Here is a 21,282-nt window from a genome sequence, read left to right as displayed (position 1 = left end):
TCTGGGCACTGACCTCCATGACCCCGTCGCATGACCCCATCACTTGACCCCGTCACATGATTGGGGGGCCCACAGAGTCTGAACAGCCCGGGGCCCTGGCTACCCTTAATCCACCCCTGACTACGTGTGAGTATGGTTTAAAGAAGGCAGCCTAGAAACAGTATCTCACAGTGCCCTATGCTTGCAGCTTAATCAGTCAGAATAGTAAAAAAGACTTTTGACAGATACATCTGTAAAGCCAGTCTACAGCTTCTATAAAACTACAGAACAGTCATCATATCATTTGGTTTCAGCATATAAGAAATCATCCAGTGTGTGTAAGCATAATAGCATACCCCTCCTCCAATTTCCAGAAACCAGCAGCTCTCATCACAAGTTCATTCTCACTAAGAATTACAATGGTTGGGGGAAAGACTAGATGGTCTCTACCATATGCACTGTTGAGTTTAATCCTCAGTGCAGTGAGAAGGCTAAACGTTCTACAAAACCTATATGGAGTTACGCCGCTCTCACCGCGTACCTCCGGAGCTGGTGCATGCCGCCCGACATCTTCACTTCCGGTCCCGTAGGGTGCGCGCGTGCCGTGCGCTCTTGACTCTGCGGCTGCGCGCCCGGCTCCGGGTCCCATCGGGCGCGCTTGCGCTTAAACCCGCAGCTCTAACTGCACCCACACTAATGCTGATGTCTCTATGGTCCTGGAGGAACTGACCCTGAAGTCCCGGTGCGCATTCCCTATGTCAGGCGGCGCCTGATTATCATTTTGACTTCCTTGCTAGGCCTGCTTGGTCCCTGCATAGTCGCTCTCTGCACTCAGGTCCACTACCTTGTACTCTGGCGTACTTCCTAGTACGCACTCTGCTCTACCTTGCACTCTGGCGTGATTCCTAGTATGCGCTCTGCATTGTCTTGTACCCTGCGTGCCCCTGTGCGCACACTCCCCCACTCCTGTACCCTGCGATCTCCCGTGTACACACTTTACGCACTCCTGTACCCTGTGTGCCCCCGTTCTCACCCTGCTAGACATGCTCTCTCGTGCCTCCTCCGAGCCGGCCACCTGGTTCCAGCAGTCGGGGCACTTTATCACCCTGGATCTGCCCCTGATGCTCCCTGTATAGAGGGTGGTTCTCACTAGGTCAGCTCGCCCAGGGTGGGTTGGTATTACGACCCAGAGGGTCCACTCCAGGAGTCACAGTATAATAAAGTCATGGACCCCGCTGGTACCTCGGCCTCTGCCCAAAAGGAACTGGTGTTTCTACGGAATAATCAGACTAGGATTATGTCCTTTTTGAAAACTATGGAGTCCTCTGACCCTGGGAATGCCTCCCAGTTGGCCAGTCTCCAGCAAGAGCTCACTCAGCAACGCGACACCCAGGCCAACATCCTCAACTACATGGCTATGGCGTCAGTAGATAACTGACTCCTTTCCCTATAATCTGTCGCCTCCATTTCTGCCCAAGCCTTGGTCTCGCACCCGCTGCCCGTTTAGGCAAACCACCCCGGTAAAGTGGTGAGCCCAACTTGTGTCGGGGGGTTTTGAATCAATGCCGACTACATTTTGAGCTGCTGCTACAGCAATATCCCACCGATCGTGCTAAGGTGGCCTTTATTGTATCCCACTTAGAGGGGGAGGTGTTAGCGTGGGTGAATCCCCTCTGGGAGCGTAATGATCCACTTGTCTCTCAGCTTTCCACATTTTTGGACACCTTTCGCATGGTGTTCGACGAGCCTGGTCATCTGGCTTCCATCACCGAGTCCCTCTTCAACCTTCAACAGGGTACTCTGTTGGCCAATACGCCATCCGTTTTCGCACTTTGTCCTCTGAACTAGGTTGGAACAATGAGGCTCTCGTAGGGGCCTTTTGGTGAGGCCTGTCCAGTCGGATTAAAGACAAACTGGCTGGTCGGGATAACTCTACCTCTTTGGAGGATTTAATCTCTCTCTCTCTCGCAACCCGCATTGATCTGTGCTTCCAGGAGCGCACCTGTGAGGCAGCCAGAGAGAGAAGACTCCCTTGCCTCTCCTCGTCTACCCGCAGTCCTCTCCACTTGCGACCCGTGTTATCTTCTGCAGCCTCTGTATCTAAGCCTATGCAGGTGGACCGACTTAAGATGGCTGAATGGTGCCGTAAGGAGAGGTTTGCACAAAGACTTTTTTTTACTGTGGGAGTGCTTCCCATCTCCTTCGCTCCTGTCCTGAGAGGCCGGGAAACTCCTTTGCCTAGGACTGGTAGGAGAGACCTCCCTAGGTGTATGTGATTCCTCTCCACCCCTGACCATGTCTGTTTTGCTGAATTTTGGTTCCAAACATTATTCCAAGGAGGCTTATGTGGATTCAGGTGCGGCAGGGAAATTTATCAGACTTGAGGTAGTTAAAAAATATCGGATTCCTGTCAGGTCCCTGGAGACTCCTCAGCTGATAGCTTCATTTGATGGTAAGCCCTTGCAGGAGACCGTTATCCAGGTCACCGAAGAAATGGAGCTGCAGATTGGAGCTCTGCATCGATAGAAGATCTCCCTCTATATCCTGTCGACTTTGTCTCATACGCTTCTTCTTGGCCTCCCTTGGCTACAGGCACATGAACCAACTCTCGACTAGCGGTCTGGCGATGTACTCCGTTGGGGACCATCCTGTCAGAAGAAGTGACTGCTGCCCATCCATCCAATGGGTTCTGCCTGTCCGTCCTCAGCACCTGCAGGTCTGCCGTCAGCTTACTGGTCTTTCGCAGATGTCTTTGACAAGAAGGAGGCTGAGACTCTGCCTCCACATCAACCATACAACTGTCCGATTGACCACGTTAACAGCTCTACCCCACCTAGGGGTAGAATATACCTGCTATCTCCTGCCGAAACCCAAGCCATGTCGAAGTATATTCAGGAGAATCTAGCTAGAGGCTTCATTCAAAAGTCTTCCTCGCCTGCAGGAGCTGATTTTTTTTTTGTCAAAAAGGACGGCTCTCTCCGTCCCTGTATAGACTATAGAGGGCTGAACGACATCATGGTCAAAAACAAGTAACCGCTGCCACTGATCCCGGAGCTCTTTGACCGGCTGAGAGGAGCACGAATTTTCACCAAGCTGGATCTTCGTGGGGTCTACAACTTGATCCGTATTGGTTTCGGTGACGAGTGGAAGACTGCCTTTAACACCCGGGATGGTCACTGCGAATACTTGGTCATGCCCTTTGGCTTCTGCAAAGCCCCAGCAGTATTACAGGAATTCGTGAAAAACATTTTCCGGGATATGCTGTACTCCTGCTTGGTGGTCTACCTGGATGATATAATCGTGTTTTCTCCAGATCTGTCGGCCCACAGAGAGAATGTGTGCCAAGTACTTCAACATTTGAGGGAGAGCCACCTTTACGCCAAAATCAAGAGATATGTCTTCGAACAAATGCCCTTACCATTCTTAGGGTACATTATCTTGGACTCTGGACTACGCATGGATACGGTGAAAGTGTCTGCCGTTCTCAAATGGCCACGGCCTCATGGGTGAAGGCAATCCGACGCTTCCTTGGCTTTGCAAATTACTATCGGCCTATCTCATCTCTTATCTGCAAAGGAGCTAACCCTAATGCTTGGTCTTCTGAGGCAAAGGACGCGTTTCTTTCCATGAAGCAAGCCTTCACCATTGCTCCAGCGCTTCATCACCCAGAGGTTAGTAAACCTTTCACTCTTGAGGTAGACGCATCCTCTACCAGGGGCGGTACTGTTCTGTTGCATAAGTCTTCTTCAGGACATCTAGTCACCTGTGGCTTCTTTTCCAAAGTATTCTCCCCATCAGAGCGAAATTATTCCATTGGTGACAAAGAATTATTGGCCATTAAGTTGGCCTGGAGGAATGGAGATACTTACTAGAAGGCGCCACACGTCCGTTCAAGATTTTCACTGACCATAAGAACCTGGCGTACATCCAGTCTGCACAAAGGCTCAATCCCTGGCAAGCCAAGTGGTCATTGTTCTTTGCCCATTTTGACTTTGAACTCCATTTCCGGCCTGGCAATAAAAACATTAAAGCCGATTCTTTAACTAAGTCATTCCAGTCGACTGATACTGAAGAGGAACCTTCACATATCATCGACCCCACCAAAATAATTACCGTGGCTCATGTCAACCTGACTTCCTTACCCCTGGGAAGAACCTTTGTGGCAGAGAGCAATCGAAAACGAGTATTACGCTGGGGACATTCATCCAAAATTGCCGGCAACGCTGGAGTCAAGAAGATTCTCTCCCTGTTATCTCGCTACTACAGGTGGCCATCTCTTTACCAGCATGTCAAAGACTTTATAGCCTCATGTCCATCCTGCGCCAAGAACAAGCTACCCAGACAACCACCACCGGGCTTCTGCTTCCTCTTCCAGTACCTTCGGCTCCATGGCAGCACATAGCCATGGATTTTATCACCGATCTGCCTCATTCCTCTGGTTGTACTGTTATCCTGGGTTGTGGATCGATTCTCAAAAATGGCCCATTTTGTTTCTCTCCCTGGTCTACCCTCTGCACCTGAACTGGCAAAGATTTTCATCACTCAAATTTTTAGAATTCATGGCTTCCCTCTACACATCGTGTCAGACGAGTTCAATTCACCTCACGGTTCTAGAGGGCTCTTTGTGGGCTTATGAAAGTGACACTGGAGTTTTCTTCCGCCTATCATCCCCAAATCAACGGACAGGTGGAATGAATAAATCACATCTTATCTCTGTCACTTTTCGAATGCTCATCAGGACGACTGGGTCAGTTTACTTCCGTGGGCAGAGTTTACATACAATAACCACACCAGCGAATCTTCCTCCAAGTCTCCCTTCTTCATCATTTCCGGGCAACATCCCAGTGTGCCTCTACCGGTACCTTCTGTCTCGGGGAGTTCTCCAGGGTCTGGCAGGAGACCAAAAGTGCCCTTGAAACAGCACGAGACAGGATGAAACAACATGCAGATAAGAGGCGCCTGTACTCTTCTCCTTATCTCCCTGGTGACAAGGTGTGGTTTTCCTCCAAGTATTTTTGCCTTAAGATACCCTCGTACAAACTAGGTCCCCGATACATTGGTCCTTTCAAGGTCCTCAGGCGTATTAATAAAATGAAAACCTGGCACTCAATTTAATGCTTGGTGAGGCAGTTTATTGTAGTACCAGAAAACGTTTCGGTCAATATAGACCTTCATCAGTTACTACAGTGTGAAAAAATGAATAAATAAACAAAAATAAATAAAGTATGCACAGAAATCACATAAAATGCAATTCGGTCATGGATATATACAATAATATACAAGAAATACTACAACAGAGACCAAAAAATATATCTTGGGTGCTCAGATTGAAGGCGAAAAGGATAAGACATACCGTGCTAGTATGTTTGAAAATATTCTAATAAATTGCAATTTTCAGACTTAACCCTTTAATTTGCTGTTTGTACATTGAATGCTGAAACAAACCGGCATTATTTTGAACCCCAAGTGTCATTACTAAACAATTGTGAAACCAGTCTGACAATTTTTTCCCCCAAGAGCCTGCACATCACAGATTTTCACATAGGGAAATTTCACATGGATTTTAACACAGTGGTCAGTGTTTCAGCTTTTATCAATCACGGATTATTATTATTATTATTTATTGTTATAGCGCCATTTATTCCATGGCGCTTTACATGTGAGGAGGAGTATACATAATAAAAACAAGTACAATAATGTTAAACAATACAAGTCATAACTGGAACAGGAGGAGAGAGGACCCTGCCCGCGAAGGCTCACAATCTACAAGGGATGGGTGAGAATGCAGTAGGCGAGGGTAGAGCTGGTCGTGCAGCGGTTTGGTCGATCAGTGGTTACTGAAGGTTATAGGCTTGTGAGAAGAGGTGGGTCTTCAGGCTCTTTTTGAAGGTTTCAATGGTAGGTGAGAGTCTGATATGTTGTGGTAGAGAGTTCCAGAGTAGGGGTGATGCGCGAGAGAAATCTTGTATGCGATTGTGGGAAGAGGAGATAAGAGGGGAGTAGAGAAGGAGATCTTGTGATGATGGGAGGTTGCGTGCAGGAAAGTCCCGGGAGACGAGGTCACAGATGTATGGAGGAGACAGGTTGTGGATGGCTTTGTATGTCATGGTTAGGGTTTTGTACTGGAGTCTCTGGGCAATGGGGAGCCAGTGAAGGGATTGACAGAGGGGAGAAGCTGGGGAATAGCGGGGGGACAGGTGGATTAGTTGGGCAGCAGAGTTTAGAATAGATTGGAGGGGTGTGAGAGTGTTCGAGGGGAGGCCACAGAGCAGGAGGTTACAGTAGTCAAGGCGAGAGATAATGAGGGCATGGACTAGGGTTTTTGCAGATTTTTGGTTGAGGAATGAACGGATTCGTGAAATATTTTTGAGTTGAAGTTGGCAGGAAGTGGAAAGGGCTTGGATATGTGGTTTGAAGGAGAGATCAGCGTCAAGGATTACCCTGAGGCAGCGAGCTTGTGGGACTGGGGAGAGTGGGCAGCCATTTACTTTAATGGATAGGTTCGTTGGGGGGGTCACGTGAGATGGGGGAAAGATGATGAATTCTGTTTTGTCCATGTTAAGTTTCAGAAATCTAGCCGAGAAGAAGGATGAAATAGTGGACAGACATTGAGGGATTCTGGTTAGTAAGGAGGTGATATCTGGTCCAGAGATGTAGATCTGTGTGTCGTCAGCATAGAGATGATACTGAAAGCCATGAGATTCTATGAACTGTCCCAGGCCAAAGGTGTAAATGGAGAAGAGCAGGAGTCCTAGGACTGAACCTTGTGGTACTCCGACAGATAGGGGGCGAGGTGAGGAGGTGGTGTGTGAGTGGGAGACGCTGAATGTCCGGTCTGTTAGGTATGATGAGATCCAGGATAGGGCCAAGTCTGTGATGCCAAGGGATGAGAGGGTCTGTAATAATAGGGAATGGTCCACTGTGTCAAAGGCAGCCGACAGGTCCAGGAGGAGGAGGACAGAGTAGTGTCGCTTGCTCTTGGCAGTTTAGAGGTCATTGGTGACCTTAGTAAGGGCAGTTTCAGTGGAGTGGTGTGACCGGAAGCCAGATTGTAAGCGGTCGAAGAGGGAGCAAGAAGAGAGATGGGAGGACAGTTCAAGGTAGACGTGTTGTTCCAGTAGCTTGGAGGCATAGGGGAGAAGTGATATAGGGAAATAGCTAGATACAGAGGATGGGTCAAGAGAGGGCTTTTTGAGGATAGGTGTGATGGAGGCATGTTTAAAGCTTGAGGGGAAAACACCAGTTGTTAGTGATAGGTTGAAGAGATGGGTTATGGTTGGGATGAAGACTGTGGTGAGGTTTGGGATGAAGTGGGATGGGATCGGGTCAAGTGCACAGGTGGTGAGATGTGATCTTGAGAGTAGAGTGGAGAGTCGATCTTCTGTGATGGTGGAGAAGATGGTTTTGGAGGTGGAGGGCTGGGAAGTCGGGAGGAGGGGCTCTGGGGGTTGTTGACCAAAACTGTCTCTGATGTTATCAATCTTCTGCTTGAAAAATGAGGCAAAGTCTTCAGCTGGGGGATGGAGGAGAGAATTGAAGGTGTTGAATAACTGTTTAGGGTTGTGAGACAGGGAGGATATGAGAGATGAGAAGTAGGTTTGTTTAGCTGTGGCGAGTGTGGTCTTGAAAGTAGTGAGGCACTGTTTGAATGCGATGAAGTGCTTGTTGGAGTGGCATCTTTTCCATCTGCGCTCAGCAGCCCTGGAAGCTCGCCTCAGTTCTTTGGTCAGGCTGGTGTGCCAGGGCTGTCTGTTGATTTTGCGAGCTTTGGTATGTGTAAGTGGGGCAGCAGATTCCAAAGCTGCAGCTATTGTGGTGTTATATAGAACAGCAGCGTCATCTGCATTGTGTAAGGAACTTATATCTTGTGAGAGGGAGGAGGGATTCAGAGAATGAGTGTAGGTCAAGGTGTTTAAGATTTCTGCGAGGGTGTGAAAGTTTGTGGGGTGGGGATTGTAGACATGGAGTGGAGAGGGAAGAGAATGTGAGAAGGTTGTGGTCAGAGAGAGGAAGAGGTGAGTTAGAGAGGTTAGATAGGGAGCAGAGGCGGGTGAAGATGAGGTCCAGTGTGTGGCCATCTTTGTGGGTGGCTGTAGAAGACCATTGAGTGAGGCCGAAGGAGGAAGTGAGAGATAGAAGTTTAGTAGCAGCTGAGAGGGAAGTGTCAATGGGGATGTTGAAGTCGCCCATGATGATAGTAGGGATGTCCGTGGAAAGGAAATGAAGTAGCCAGGTGGTGAAGTGGTCAAAGAAGGTGGTGGCTGACCCTGGGGGGCGGTAGATGACAGCCAGTTGGAGGTTGGAGGGGGAGTAGATGCGCACAGAGTGCACCTCAAAGGAAGGGAGGGTAACAGAGGGTGGCAGTGGGATTGGGGTGAAGGAGCTGGTATCTGACAGGAGAAAACCAACTCCTCCGCCATGTTTGCTGCTGGGGCGGGGGGGGTGTGAGAAAGGTGGAAACCACCATATGAAAGTGCAGCTGGAGAGGCTGTGTCAGAAGGGGTGAGCAAGGTTTCGGTGATGGCGAGGAGGGAAAGTTTGGTAGTAACAAAGAGATCATGGATGTAGGAAAGCTTGTTGCAGACAGAGCGAGCGTTCCACAGAGCTCCTGTTAGTGGGACTGGGGAAGCGGGGGCTGGGTGAATGGGTATAAGGTTGGAGTGGTTACGGAAGGTTGTGATAGAGCGTGGATGGGAGGTAGAAATGACTGTGGGAATGTGGTAAGGAGGACCAGGATTTGGAGAGATATCACCAGCAGTGAGAAGGAACAGAGAAAGTGTTAGCAGGTGGGAGCAGGAGAGGGCATGAGGGGGCTGTCTGTGTTTGGAGACGGAGGATTGTATGTTAAGGAACAGTTTTGAGGAGGAGGTGAGGTGGATGGGGAGGATTGAAGAACAGATGAACAGTTCCTTACTAGGAGTAGGGATTAGGGGAATTAGCAGAAAGTGAAGGATTATAGGGGTGAAAGTGAAAACAAACAGAAACATTGTTTACAGTGACTGTGTACAGTTACCTTCAGTTCCCTTCTGGTTCAATTCTGGTTTTAATTCTAAAATTTATCTTCACACTTCTAGGAATCACACTGCAGACTGAAGTCTATGCAGACTTGAGCTATGCAATATATGTACAACTAAGTGCAGTCAGGTGTGAAGCAGAGAGGAGTGGTCTCTGCTCATCTTGGCCAGACAATTAAGAGTGGACCAGATGCATATGATCAAGCCAGAGTAAACAAGGTCATAAATAACACTGGGGTAAGCTGGGGTTAGCTGAAAGGCATACCATGTGAATGCTAGGTGCAGAGGCAAGTCTATGTGCAAAGCTGGGTGATGTACTATGTGCTCTTCATAGACAGACAGCAGGAGAGCAGGAGAGCTGGGTGGATGAACATACCATGTGAATGCTAGGTGCAGAGGCAAGTCTATGTGCAAAGCTGGGTGATGTACTATGTGCTCTTCAAAGACAGACAGCAGGAGAGCAGGAGAGCTGGGTGGATGAACATACCATGTGAATGCTAGGTGCAGAGGCAAGTCTGTGTGCAAAGCTGGGTGATGTACTATGTGCTCTTCATAGACTGACAGCAGGAGAGCAGGAGAGCTGGGTGGATGAACATACCATGTGAATGCTAGGTGCAGAGGCAAGTCTATGTGCAAAGCTGGGTGATGTACTATGTGCTCTTCATAGACAGACAGCAGGAGAGCAGGATAAAATTCAGGTCAAAAACACTTATGAAACATAGGCCATTCAGGTCAAAAACACTTATGAAACATAGGCCATTTTTTGTGCAACAGAAAATCATGGGCACCAGAATGAGGCTTTTTGCGACTTTAAGTTGGGGATCCTGCTGTAAAAGGAATTTACATTATTACAGTATTTATTATACACACAAATCCAAACCTAAATTTAAGTCAAAATAAGTTTTCCAAATCTGGACAGAATTTATTTAAAATTTCATACAAAAAAAATATATCTTAAAGAAAGGAATATTTTGTATACATGAATTCACAAAAACATACAGTAATATGCCTCCACCAGTGCAGCTTTATTGTCAAATATTATAATTATTTTAACATATGTAACATATTTAGCACAATTTTCTTAAAAACTACTTTTTATTTTTTCATTAAATTACTCAGGTATACTGTGCCGTGAAAAAGCTATGAACCCAACGCACATTTTTGCCAATAAGAAATATCTTTCTGACAAAGGAAACCATAAAAATATCAAAAAAAGTGGATGATGGAATTTATTGCCTTTAAGTACGTTGCTGCACTGCATACAATGCAGACAGGGGAAAGTACCTGTCTTTGGTCTCTGTAGAAAACGTTGGGTTTTGTGAATGGTAGTGCCTATGTCAGCTTTGACTAGGCTGTCTCTGATGTTTGGTGCTCTGCGAAAACAGGGTAGAAAAGGATGCTGGAATTCTAGTATGTCAGGGTGGGCGGTAGAGAGAAGATGCCAATTTTTCCTGATAGACTTGTGGATAATATAGGAGAAAGGATTAAAGGAACGGACAAACGGGATCCGCAATCCACAACTTTGATATACAGCATACCGCTGTCTTATGTCATCCTACATGTCGTTTACCTTACAGATTATCCTGCATTACAGCAGCATTCTGACCATTTGATTATTGGTATGTACCATTCTGTAACACCATCAATTGACCTTATGTATACACTTTAACAGCGCCAATCACTTCTTTTTAGGCGTTATCAGTGAATAACATAAAAAGCGCCCTCCTTCAAGCTACTTTCAAACATACTAGCACGGTATGTCTTATCCTTTTCTCCTTCAATCTGAGCACCCAAGACATATTTTTTGGTCTCTGTTGTAGTATTTCTTGTATAATATTGTATATATCCATGACCGAATTGCATTTTATGTGATTTTTGTACATACTTTATTTATTTTTGTTTATTTATTTATTTTTTTCACACTGTAGTAACTGATGAAGGTCTATATTGACCGAAACGTTTTCTGGTACTCCAATAAACTGCCGCACCAAGCATTAAGTTGAGTGCCAGGTTTTCATTTTATCATATATGGTTTGGGAACCTAACTTGGCACCACTACAGTAGTGCACACAGTGTTTTCTACTCAGGCGTATTAATGACGTGGCATACAAATTGAAGTTACCCGCCTCGCTCCACATTCCCAATTTCTTCCATGTGTCCCTCCTCAAACCCGTGGTGCTTAACTGGTTTCATCCTTCTCCGGACCATACACCATAGCCTGTTAGTGAGGAAAATGTATTTGAGGTGAAGGATATCCCGGGCATGAAGAAGGTAAGAGGGAAAACTCTTTTCTTAATTGATTGGAAGAGCTTTGGCCCTGAAGAGAGGTCATGGGTACCCCGGGAGAATATCCAAGCACCCCAAATTCTGACTAAGTTCCTTTCCAGCCTTAGAAAGGTGGGGTGTAAAGAGGGGGTACTGTTACGCCGATGTCACCATGTACCTCCGGAGCTGGTGCATGCCGCCCAACATCTTTACTTACGGTCTCACGGCCGGCGCTGCAGTCCCATTAGGGTGCACGCACGTGCCGCTCACTCTTGATGCTGTGGCTGCGCACCTGGCTCTAGGTCTCATCGGGCGTGCTTGCGCACAAACCCACAGCTCCGACAGCGCCCGCACTAATGCTGACATCTCTATGGTCCTGGAGGACCTGACCCGGAAGTCCTGGTGTGCATTCCCTATATCAGGTGGCCTCTTCCTGTAGGTGGCGCCTAACTATCATTTTGACTTCCTTGCTAGGCCTGCTTGGTCGCTCTCTGCACTCAGGTCCACTACCTTGTATTGTATTCTGGCGTGCTTCCTAGTACACGCTCTGCACTACCTTGAACTTTGGCGTACTTCCTAGTACGCATTCTGCTCTACCTTGTACTCTGGCGTGCTTCCTAGTACGCGCTCTGCACTACCTTGAAATTTGGTATACTTCCCAGTACGCACTCTGCATTGTCTTGTACCCTGCTATCCCTGTGCACACGCTCCCCGCACTCTTGTACCCTGCGAGCTCCTGTGTATACGCTTTATGCACTCCTGTACCCTGTGTACCCCCGTCTTCACCCTTGTAGACACGCTTTCTTGTGCCTCCTCCGAGCCGGCCACCTGGTTCCAGCAGTCGGGGTACTTTATCCCCCTGGGTCTGCCCCTGATGCTCCCTGTATAGGGGGTGGTTCTCACGAGGTCAGATCGCCCAGGGTGGGTTAGCATCACAACCCAGAGGGTCCACGCCAGGAGTCGTCACACATGGAATGTTATAGAAAACTTTGAAGGCATTAAAAATTATATTTATTGTGCTATAGCAGACTTATGGCAAAAATTGCTGAGTCACATCAACAGCATCTCCCAGAGGGAGCCCTAGGACAACTGTGTTCAGTTTATGAAACATATGCCAGAAAGACAAATGAATACATTACAGTTCCACAAAAGCTTAATACATCTGTTTCTCTTGAAGAGCTGCAGGTTTTCCAACAACTTACAGTTGTGCTCAAAAGTCTACATACCCCAGCAGAATATTAGTTTTCTCTGTTGAATTTCCACTCTTATGTCACTGTATGTGCCAGTTTGCTTTTTTGTCCCTTATTAGGTTGACGTCTTTTTGCTCTGTTCTCAGAATATGCCAGAGTGCTGATATAGTGGGAGAAATCTAGTGACTTCAGGGTATTTTTTGCTATCAGAAGTGTTGGACATTTTTGCAGGGTTTTTTGGCGTGATTGCAGACAGTATCTTTCCTTTCCTGTCCTTTCTAGCTAGTGTGGGCCCCATCGTTTGCTCAGCCTATTTTCCTACCTGTGTTCGTGTTTTCATCTTGTCTCACCATCAATACATGTGTGGGGGCTGTCTATTCCTTTGGGGACTGGTCTGGGGCAGTTAGTTTTCCCCTTTTCATGCTTCAGGCTTATTTAGTCCCCCGGCTGTGACGAAGCGTCTAGGAACATCGTAGGTACGCTCCTCGGCTGCTGTTAGTTGTGTGGTTAGGATCAGGGGTCTGCAATCCGCATAGTTACCAACCTCTCTGGTTTTCTGTGACTTGGCTTGGTCTTGTTTTCCTCCTCGGTGACCCATTCATAACAGAATCACCAGCCATACCGCAGATTCTAAGGACTCAAAAGCAGGAAAGAATTGTTAAAAAAAAAGTGCCAATTTTTTAATGTATTTTTTTCCTCTTTTTCTCTGGGGCCGTAGGAGGATTTTTTCTCTAATGGAGATTAAGCAATTGTCTGATCGTGTAGCAGGTCGCTGCTGAAGTGCGGGGAATTTCTGCCTATCTTGCTCAGTCACATGCTGTTGAACCAAAGATCTGTTATGATCCCAGTGCAGGTTTTTGAGCTGCACACCGGTGGTTAATGTCTGGAGCTCTGTGCAGGTTTTGACCTGCATGCTTGGGGTTAATGATTGTGGCCTCTTTCTGGTTCTGGGAGAGCTTCTTAAACCACTGGGAAGCTTCAATCCCTGCCACTTATACTTTTGCCTTTGGCCTAGTGTGCTGACCCCCGTGTGCCTGTTTGTTGCTATAGCTTGTTTATATGGTTCTGACCCAGCTCTGTTTCCCGTTGTGAGTTTGCCTGTTGATTTTGTACTGCGTTATTATCTGTGCATGACTCATTGCCTGTGACCTGACTACTCTCTGCTCGCCCTTTTGGTACCTTGCAGCTATCTCTGTGTGTGACTCATTGGCTACGTCCGGACTATTCTCCCTGTCTATGCCCCTTGGTAACTTTGTCTCGCAGTTACTCTGCTAGGAATTCTCTTGCAGCTCCTAGCTCTGTGGAGTTTAGGCCACGCCTCTAGCAGTCACGTGCTTCAGGTCTTGCGGCTCTGAAGTACGCATCTACTCGGTTGCTGCCCGCTCCACAGTTATCTTTGAGCACTGTTTCGCTTTACTCAGGATACGCGCACTGGCTCAGTGAGCAAGTTCAGTGCAGTGTTCCTGACATTATAACTGGCCTACAATTATTTTTTCTCTCCTCACTTCTGCAGCATGGACCCAATGTGTGCTTTATCTGAGCAGATGAAATGCTTGACTCAGTCGCTGCAGAAGCTTAGTTTGGAACACCAAGCTCTGGCCCAGTCCCAACGGCGGGTGGAGGACTCAGTTCAGGGGGTACTTTCCGCAGGCTTTCAGCAGGTGGGGAAGAGAGATGTCATTTTAGTCCCACCCGAATCCCCGGTTAAAATGCCAGATATATTTTCTGGTAACAAGGATGATTTCAGGGCATTTAAGGAGGGCTGTAAGCTTTTTTTTACTTTGAGATCCCGCTCATCTGGGGATGAGAAACAGAGGGTGGGAGTGGTGATGTCCCTGCTTAGGGGGTCCCCACAAGCCTGGGCATTCTCGCTTTCCTCTTCTGCCCCTGAGAGAATGTCTGTGGATGCGTTTTTTGAAGCCTTAGGGCTTATTTATGATGAGCCTGATAGAGTGCTGTTGGCTGAGGACAAAGTGATGAGTGTCTGTCAGGGGGAGCACTCGGCCGAATGGTTCTGTACTGAATTCAGACGTTGGGAAGCGGAGATTTCCTGGAGTGATGCCGCCCTTCGGGGGCTGTTCCACAGAGGCCTGTGTGAACGTCTGAAGGATGCTTTGGCACGTCATCCTCCGCCTGACTCCCTGGAGGATGCCATGGTCCAAGCGGTTCGCATGGATCGCAGGCTGCGGGCTAGAGGCGTTATGCAGCGGGAAACGCCCTTATTCTTCAGTGGAGATGAGACCCGGACTCTTCCTATGGCTATGGAGGTGAGCGCTGTCACCTGTGAGAGAAAGGAAAGAAGACGCCGCCGTGAAAAGCAGTTGTGCTTCTTTTGTGGGAAATCTGGACATTGGAAGAAGGACTGCCCCTCCTGTCCATGATCCTCCAAGATGGCGGGAAACGACTAGGTCTGGGTAGAAGTCGAGGAGGCTACCCAGACCTTCAGGTGCAATTTTCCTCAAGTGCAAAAATGGTGCTGCAGGTGGAACTGGAACTTGGTTATGGTCCTGTTCAGACTACTGCTTTTATTGACTGCGGCCGTGAGCGCCGAAATGCAACATGCTGCGTTCGGCGCACACGGGCGCACCTTCAAAAGTGCGCAGTGCACGGCAAAATCCTGCTAGCGCACGTCCAGCGCATGATCTGCGCACCCTATGCTAAAGATAGGGTGCGCAGATCACAAGCGCCCATGTGCGCTAGTAGGCGGTGATGACCGGATGGGGCGGGCAGGGAGCCATCAGGGGGCGGGGCTTAGCGGCGGCCGTGCGCAGGCCGTCGCTGCGCTATAAAGCGCAAATGTGAAACTAGCCTAAGATGTTTTATATCTGCTGATCAGTATGACTGGGTCTCATTTTTGCCCTTGACCGAATTCGCGCTAAACAATAGAGCTAGTTCTGACACTTTGATGTCGCCCTTTTTCTGTAACTTTGGGTTTCATCCTCGATTTTCTTCAGGGCAAGTGGAATCTTCAGCCTGCCCAGGTGTGGACACTGTGGTAGAGAGAATGCAGCAGATTTGGGACCAAGTGGTGGATAAGTTGTCACTCTCTCAGGAAAAGGCCCAGCGGTTTTCCAACCGGCGTAGGACCATTGGTACCCGGTTTAAAGTGGGTGATATGGTTTGGTTGTCGTCAAAGAATATCTCTATGAAGGTTGCATCTCCAGAGTTCAAGCCAAGATTTATTGGACCTTATAAGATCTTGGAGAGTCTTAATCCTGTTTCTTTACGATTGGCTCTTCCAGTTACGTTTAAGATCCATAACATATTTCAGAAATCTTTGTTGAAGAGGTATGTTGAGCCAGTAGTTCCTGTGGCGGCGCCTCCTGACCCTGTATTGGTTGAAGGCAATGTGGAATATGAGGTAGAGAAAATATTGGATTCTCGTTTGGCTAGACGGAGACTCCAGTATTTGGCCAAATGGAAGGGTTATGGCCAGGAGGATAATTCTTGGGTCTCTGCCTCTGACATTCATGCCAATAGATTGGTTCGTGCTTTTCACCGGGCCCATTCTGATCGGCCTGGTGGCGTGAATGAGGGTTCGGTGACCCCTCCTCAAGGGGGGGTACTGTTGTGAACTCATTTTCTGGTCTGCCTCTGGTTTCTGGTGAGGGAGCTGGTTGTGCTGACAGAGGAGTTGTGAGGTCTCTTTCCGGGCTCCCTCTGGTGGTGCAGGAGGTAGTGAAGCTGATCTAATTAACAGAGACCTGCCACCTGATAATGAGGAAGAAGAGTGGACATCTGGAGTCTCAGACTGGATTTAAGACAGCCGACTCCCTATTCCCATGCTGGTGATTTTTTCCTGCCTCCTGAGGTCTTAGTTTCCAGCTCAGTTCCTGTCTTCTCAAGCTAAATTATGTTTGCTAATGTTCACACTTGATTTGGTTTGGTCTATTCAGTTTTTTGTGTGGTCAGCCAGCCCCGGCTGGGGCTGTGTTGAATTTCCACTCTTATGTCACTGTATGTGCCAGTTTGCTTTTTGTCCCTTATTAGACTGGCCTATTTTTGCTCTGTTCTCAGAATGTGCCAGAGTGCTGATATAGTGGGAGAAGTCTAGTGACTTCAGGGTATTTTTTGCTATCAGAAGTTTTGGACATTTTTGCAGGGTTTTTTGGCGTGATTGCAGACAGTATCTTTCCTTTCCTGTCCTTTCTAGCTAGTGTGGGCCCCATTATTTGCTCAGCTTATTTTCCTACCTGTGTTCGTGTTTTCATCTTGTTTCACCGTCAATACATGTGTGGGGGCTGTCTATTCCTTTGGGGTCTGCTCTGGGGCAGTTTTAGATTTCCCCTTTTCTTGCTTTAGGCTTATTTAGCCCTCCGGCTGTGACGAGGCGTCTAGAATCATCGTAGGTACGCTCCACGGCTGCTGTTAGTTGTGTGGTTAGGATCAGGGGTCTGCAATCCGCGTAGTTACCAACCTCTCTGGTTTTCTGTGACTTGGCTTGGTGTTGTTTTCCTCCTCGGTGACCCATTCATAACACGCTCCCAATGCCAGCACCAGAGAATCCTCACAGTGTGTGCTATAAGGATTCAGAAGTCTTAAGTTACATAGACTTTAACCTCAACTCCTTTAACAATCAGTATGGTGGCATTATCAGTATTGTATTTGCTGGTTGTGAGATTTGGGAAAATGATATCTAAATGACATAATTTTGATATCTGATGGAATTCGCTATCAGATACAGTTTGGCTCAAAATACTTGCTCACATACTCTGCCCCTAGCTTTGGAATTCCACCAGGCGAAAAGGGAAGTCAAATACACATCAAACCATGGGACCTAGTTATCCAACAAAAAGGCCTTTTAAACTCTCCCCAGGGGGGCAAAAGGCATAGACCCTGTGTCCCCCCAGCACCAAGTCCAGCAATTATCACAGGGGTGTGAACTCTTGTGCAGTTACCAGCCAACTGGCTTCCTTTGTTGTACTCAGGCTGACACGCAAACATAGTGGCACCGCAGATTCCAGGTTCAACAGCACAAGGCTCTGAGATACTGAATCTAGAAAATGATGTATAATAAAAAAGTGCAATATCCCTGAACCTACCCGAGCACATAATCGGAATCTGCATTCCTTTCCCCACAAGCACATACCATGCAGTCACCTCTAGAACTCTGTATTGTTGAGCTATAAAGCATAGCTATCAGAAATTAAATACGGTAGCCATATTTGGTCTCCCTGCACAGATAAAATCCAGCAGAACCCAGTGGTGTCACCGCTGGCAGAAAATTATGGGCATCCATGTTTCTGGCCGGAAAACCATGCTCTCAGGTATGGGAGGAGCAAGGCTGCACAGCCCAGGGGTTGGCGCAGTGTGTGGGAGAGAGCAGCCTATGGAATAATAGGCTGCTCCTCATTTTGGACTCAATTTTTCTACTGGCAGGAGGCCCATTAGCTGACGTGGCCAGAGAATCGCGTAGCAAAGATTTGAACCTGTGATCCATCAGCGCCTCCCTGTGGTCACACGCTACATAACACGGTAATTGTAATCTATCTGTACCCTACCCTTGTTCCACACCCCTGACTGTATACTTTGTATAGTGCTCTTGTATATACAATCCCTGGCAAAAATTATGGAATCACTGGCCTTGGAGGCTGTTCATTCAGTTGTTTTTAATTTTGTAGGAAAAAAGCAGATCACAGACATGGCAAAAAGCTAGTCTTTTCAAATTGCAACTTTCTGGCTTTAAGAAACACTAAAAGAAATCAAGAACAAAAACTGAGGTAGTCAGTAGAGTTGAGCGAAATGGGTGGGTCATATTCAAAAGTCGGTGACTTTCGCTGAAGTCGGGTTTCATGAAATGAAACCCGACCATAGCATGAGGTTGGCCACGAGGTCGGCAGCAAGAGCATCAAAGTCGCGTTACAAAAGATGCTTCCCGCGCCCTTTTTCAGCCAATGATGGAGGACGCACACTGTGGGCAACGCGATGACATAGGCATCGGTCACCACCATCTTTGAGAAGGGCATGCAAGTGATTGGCTGGCTTTGTGTGGCATCACAGGGGCTATAAAAGGGCGTGAACGCCGACCGCCATCTTACTTATGCTAATCTTAGCATAGGGAGAGCTGCTGCTGCTGCTGATTCTGTAGGGAGAGCGTTAGACAGGGAAGAAGAACCAAAAAACTGCTTCTGCTGTTTGCGATTTCCACTTACAACACAACACTTTGTGTGCAGTGACAGAGGAGGCTCTATTTTTGTGCGTCAGCTCTGTTGGTTATTAGGCTGCCTTATAAGGCTCCCTGATAGCTGCATTGCTGTTTGCATACTGCTGTGCAAACTGCTTTTTTAAAAGCAAAAATACTTTTCTTCCTCTTTTCTGCAGTTACCAAGCATTCAATTTTCCACCCTTTTGTGTGTGCACTGTGCAGCAGTTCTGCTTATTAGGCTGCCTGCGTCCATACTTGGACTGAGATCATCATTGTCGGCGTCCTCAAATCTCTAATGTGATCCAAATTCTCACCAATCCTATAGACACCCTCCACCTTGTCATTCACCATCCAATTTCAGCCTGTTACATTGAGGTGTAATCTCTACTGGGCCTGAGACAATAGTTCAGCATCCTCAAATCTATAGTGAGATTCAAAATCTCACCAATCCTATAGACACCCTACACCTTGTCATACACCATCCAATTTCAGTCTGTTACATTGAGGTGTAATCTCTACTGGGCCTGAGACAATAGTTCAGCGTCCTCAAATCTATAGTGAGATTCAAAATCTCACCAATCCTATAGACACCCTTCACCTTGTCATTCACCATCCAATTTCAGTCTGTTACATTGAGGTGTAATCTCTACTGGGCCTGAGACAATAGTTCAGCATCCTCAAATCTATAGTGAGATTCAAAATCTCAACAATCCTATAGACACCCTACACCTTGTCATACACCATCCAATTTCAGTCTGTTACATTGAGGTGTAATCTCTACTGGGCCTGAGACAATAGTTCAGCGCCCTCAAATCTATAGTGAGATTCAAATTCTCACCAATCCTATAGACACCCTACACCTTGTCATACACCATCCAATTTCAGTCTGTTACATAGAGGTGTAATCTCTACTGGGCCTGAGACCATAGTTCAGCGTCCTCAAATCTATAGTGAGAATCAAAATATCACCAATAGTAGATACACCTTCTACCTTGTTTTACAGTACCATATAGCTGGTGGTATTTTGGGTACATTTTCACAAAAACGAGCAAGTATGGTGGAAGATGCCATGGAAGTGGGCGGGGGTTGCCAGCTGGTTCCGATGGTGGTGGTGGTGTTGCATCAGTTGGTAGTGGCAAAAGCACAATAGCACCTAAGGCAGGAGGTGTTGAGCCTGCATCATCGTCTGGCTCCACAAGGCCTCGAAGGCTCTCTTTTCTGGGAGTAGGTAAACCACTTTTACAGCCGGAGCTTCAGGAACAAGTTTTTACTTACATTGCTGACACAGCCTCCAGCTCTCTCGCCTCCTCTTTTGAAGTTTCAAAAAATAAAAGCACTGAGTCATCATTGGAGGCTCCTGGTCAGGAACAACACCTTTCCTCGTGTCCTTCACCCCTACCAAAAGTGAAGGATGTGGCAGGCCACACTACCGATTACTCCATGGAGCTCTTTTCATATACCATGCCGGGTTATCAAGTCAAATCGTGAATTCCCGAGTCCAAGATGAATCTGACATGGAGTGCACTGATGCACAGCCACTGCTAGATTTTTCTGCTGGTACATTCACTCAGAGCACTACACTGTCCTCGCAGTGTACTGAGGCAGAATCAGACCCTGATGAAACTCAGGTGCCCCTTCCCGCATACTATACCACCTTACACGGTGACACAGAGGAAGGTGCACATGAAATTGAAGAGGAGGAGATGGATGACCCAGTTGTTGACCCAGATTGGCATCCATTGGGGGACGAGGGTGCCGCTGCGAATAACTCTGAAGAGGAGGAGGAGGATCCGCAGCAGGCAACGACATTGCAACAGCTGTTATCTGGCATGACCGTAGCAGTCCAAAAACGTGTTACAAAAACCAAAAGCGTTGCAGGACAGCTTGGCCAGACTGTCAAATTAGCACAGCGTGCAAGGTCTCAAAATGTCTTCCATAGTAGGAAGAGTGCAGTGTGGCACTTTTTTGAACAAAATCCTAATGATCAGGCAAAGGTTATCTGTAAGAAGACCTTTAGCCAAGGGAAAATCTGAGAAATTTGAATACCAGTTGCATGCTTAGACATTTAACCACCATGCACTTGCAAGCGTGGACGGACTATCAAACCTCACGTACCACATGTGCACCTGGTCCGAATGAAGGTAGTCAGCAACGCTACATCTCTTCCCCCACTGTAAACCCACCGGTTAGCACACCACCAGCAGCAAATGTCGAGGTGCCGTCGCAAGGGCAAAGCAGTCATGGAATCACAATGTTATTGCTACGAAAGACTGAATCTAGGCCATCCGCAACACCACCAACACCATCACCAACCCTCTCTCAGTCTGCCATGTCCACCGCTAGTTCCACCATATGCAGCTCTCAAGTCCAGCTCACCCTAACAGAGACTCTGAGTAGGACAAGAAGGTACTCATCCTCTCATCCGCATACAGTGGCTTTGAACGCCCACATTGCCAAACTAATCTCGTTAGAGATGATGCCCTACCGGTTGGTTGAAAGCAAAGCTTTCCGCGAACTCATGGCCTACGCAGTACCACGCTATGACCTACCCAGTCGGCACTTATTTTCGCGAAAAGCCATCCCAGCCCTCCACGTGCATGTGAAAGACCGCATTGTCCATGCACTCAAGAAATCAGTGAGTGGAAAGGTGCACCTCACAACAGATGCATGGTCCAGTAGGCATGGCAGG

Source organism: Dendrobates tinctorius, unplaced genomic scaffold (genome assembly GCF_039654945.1).
Source record: "Dendrobates tinctorius isolate UK_male_01 unplaced genomic scaffold, ASM3965494v1 ptg000293l, whole genome shotgun sequence".
Lineage (NCBI taxonomy): Eukaryota > Metazoa > Chordata > Amphibia > Anura > Dendrobatidae > Dendrobates > Dendrobates tinctorius.
The sequence above is the reverse complement of the archived record's forward strand: the minus strand, read 5'-3'. Positions refer to the sequence as shown.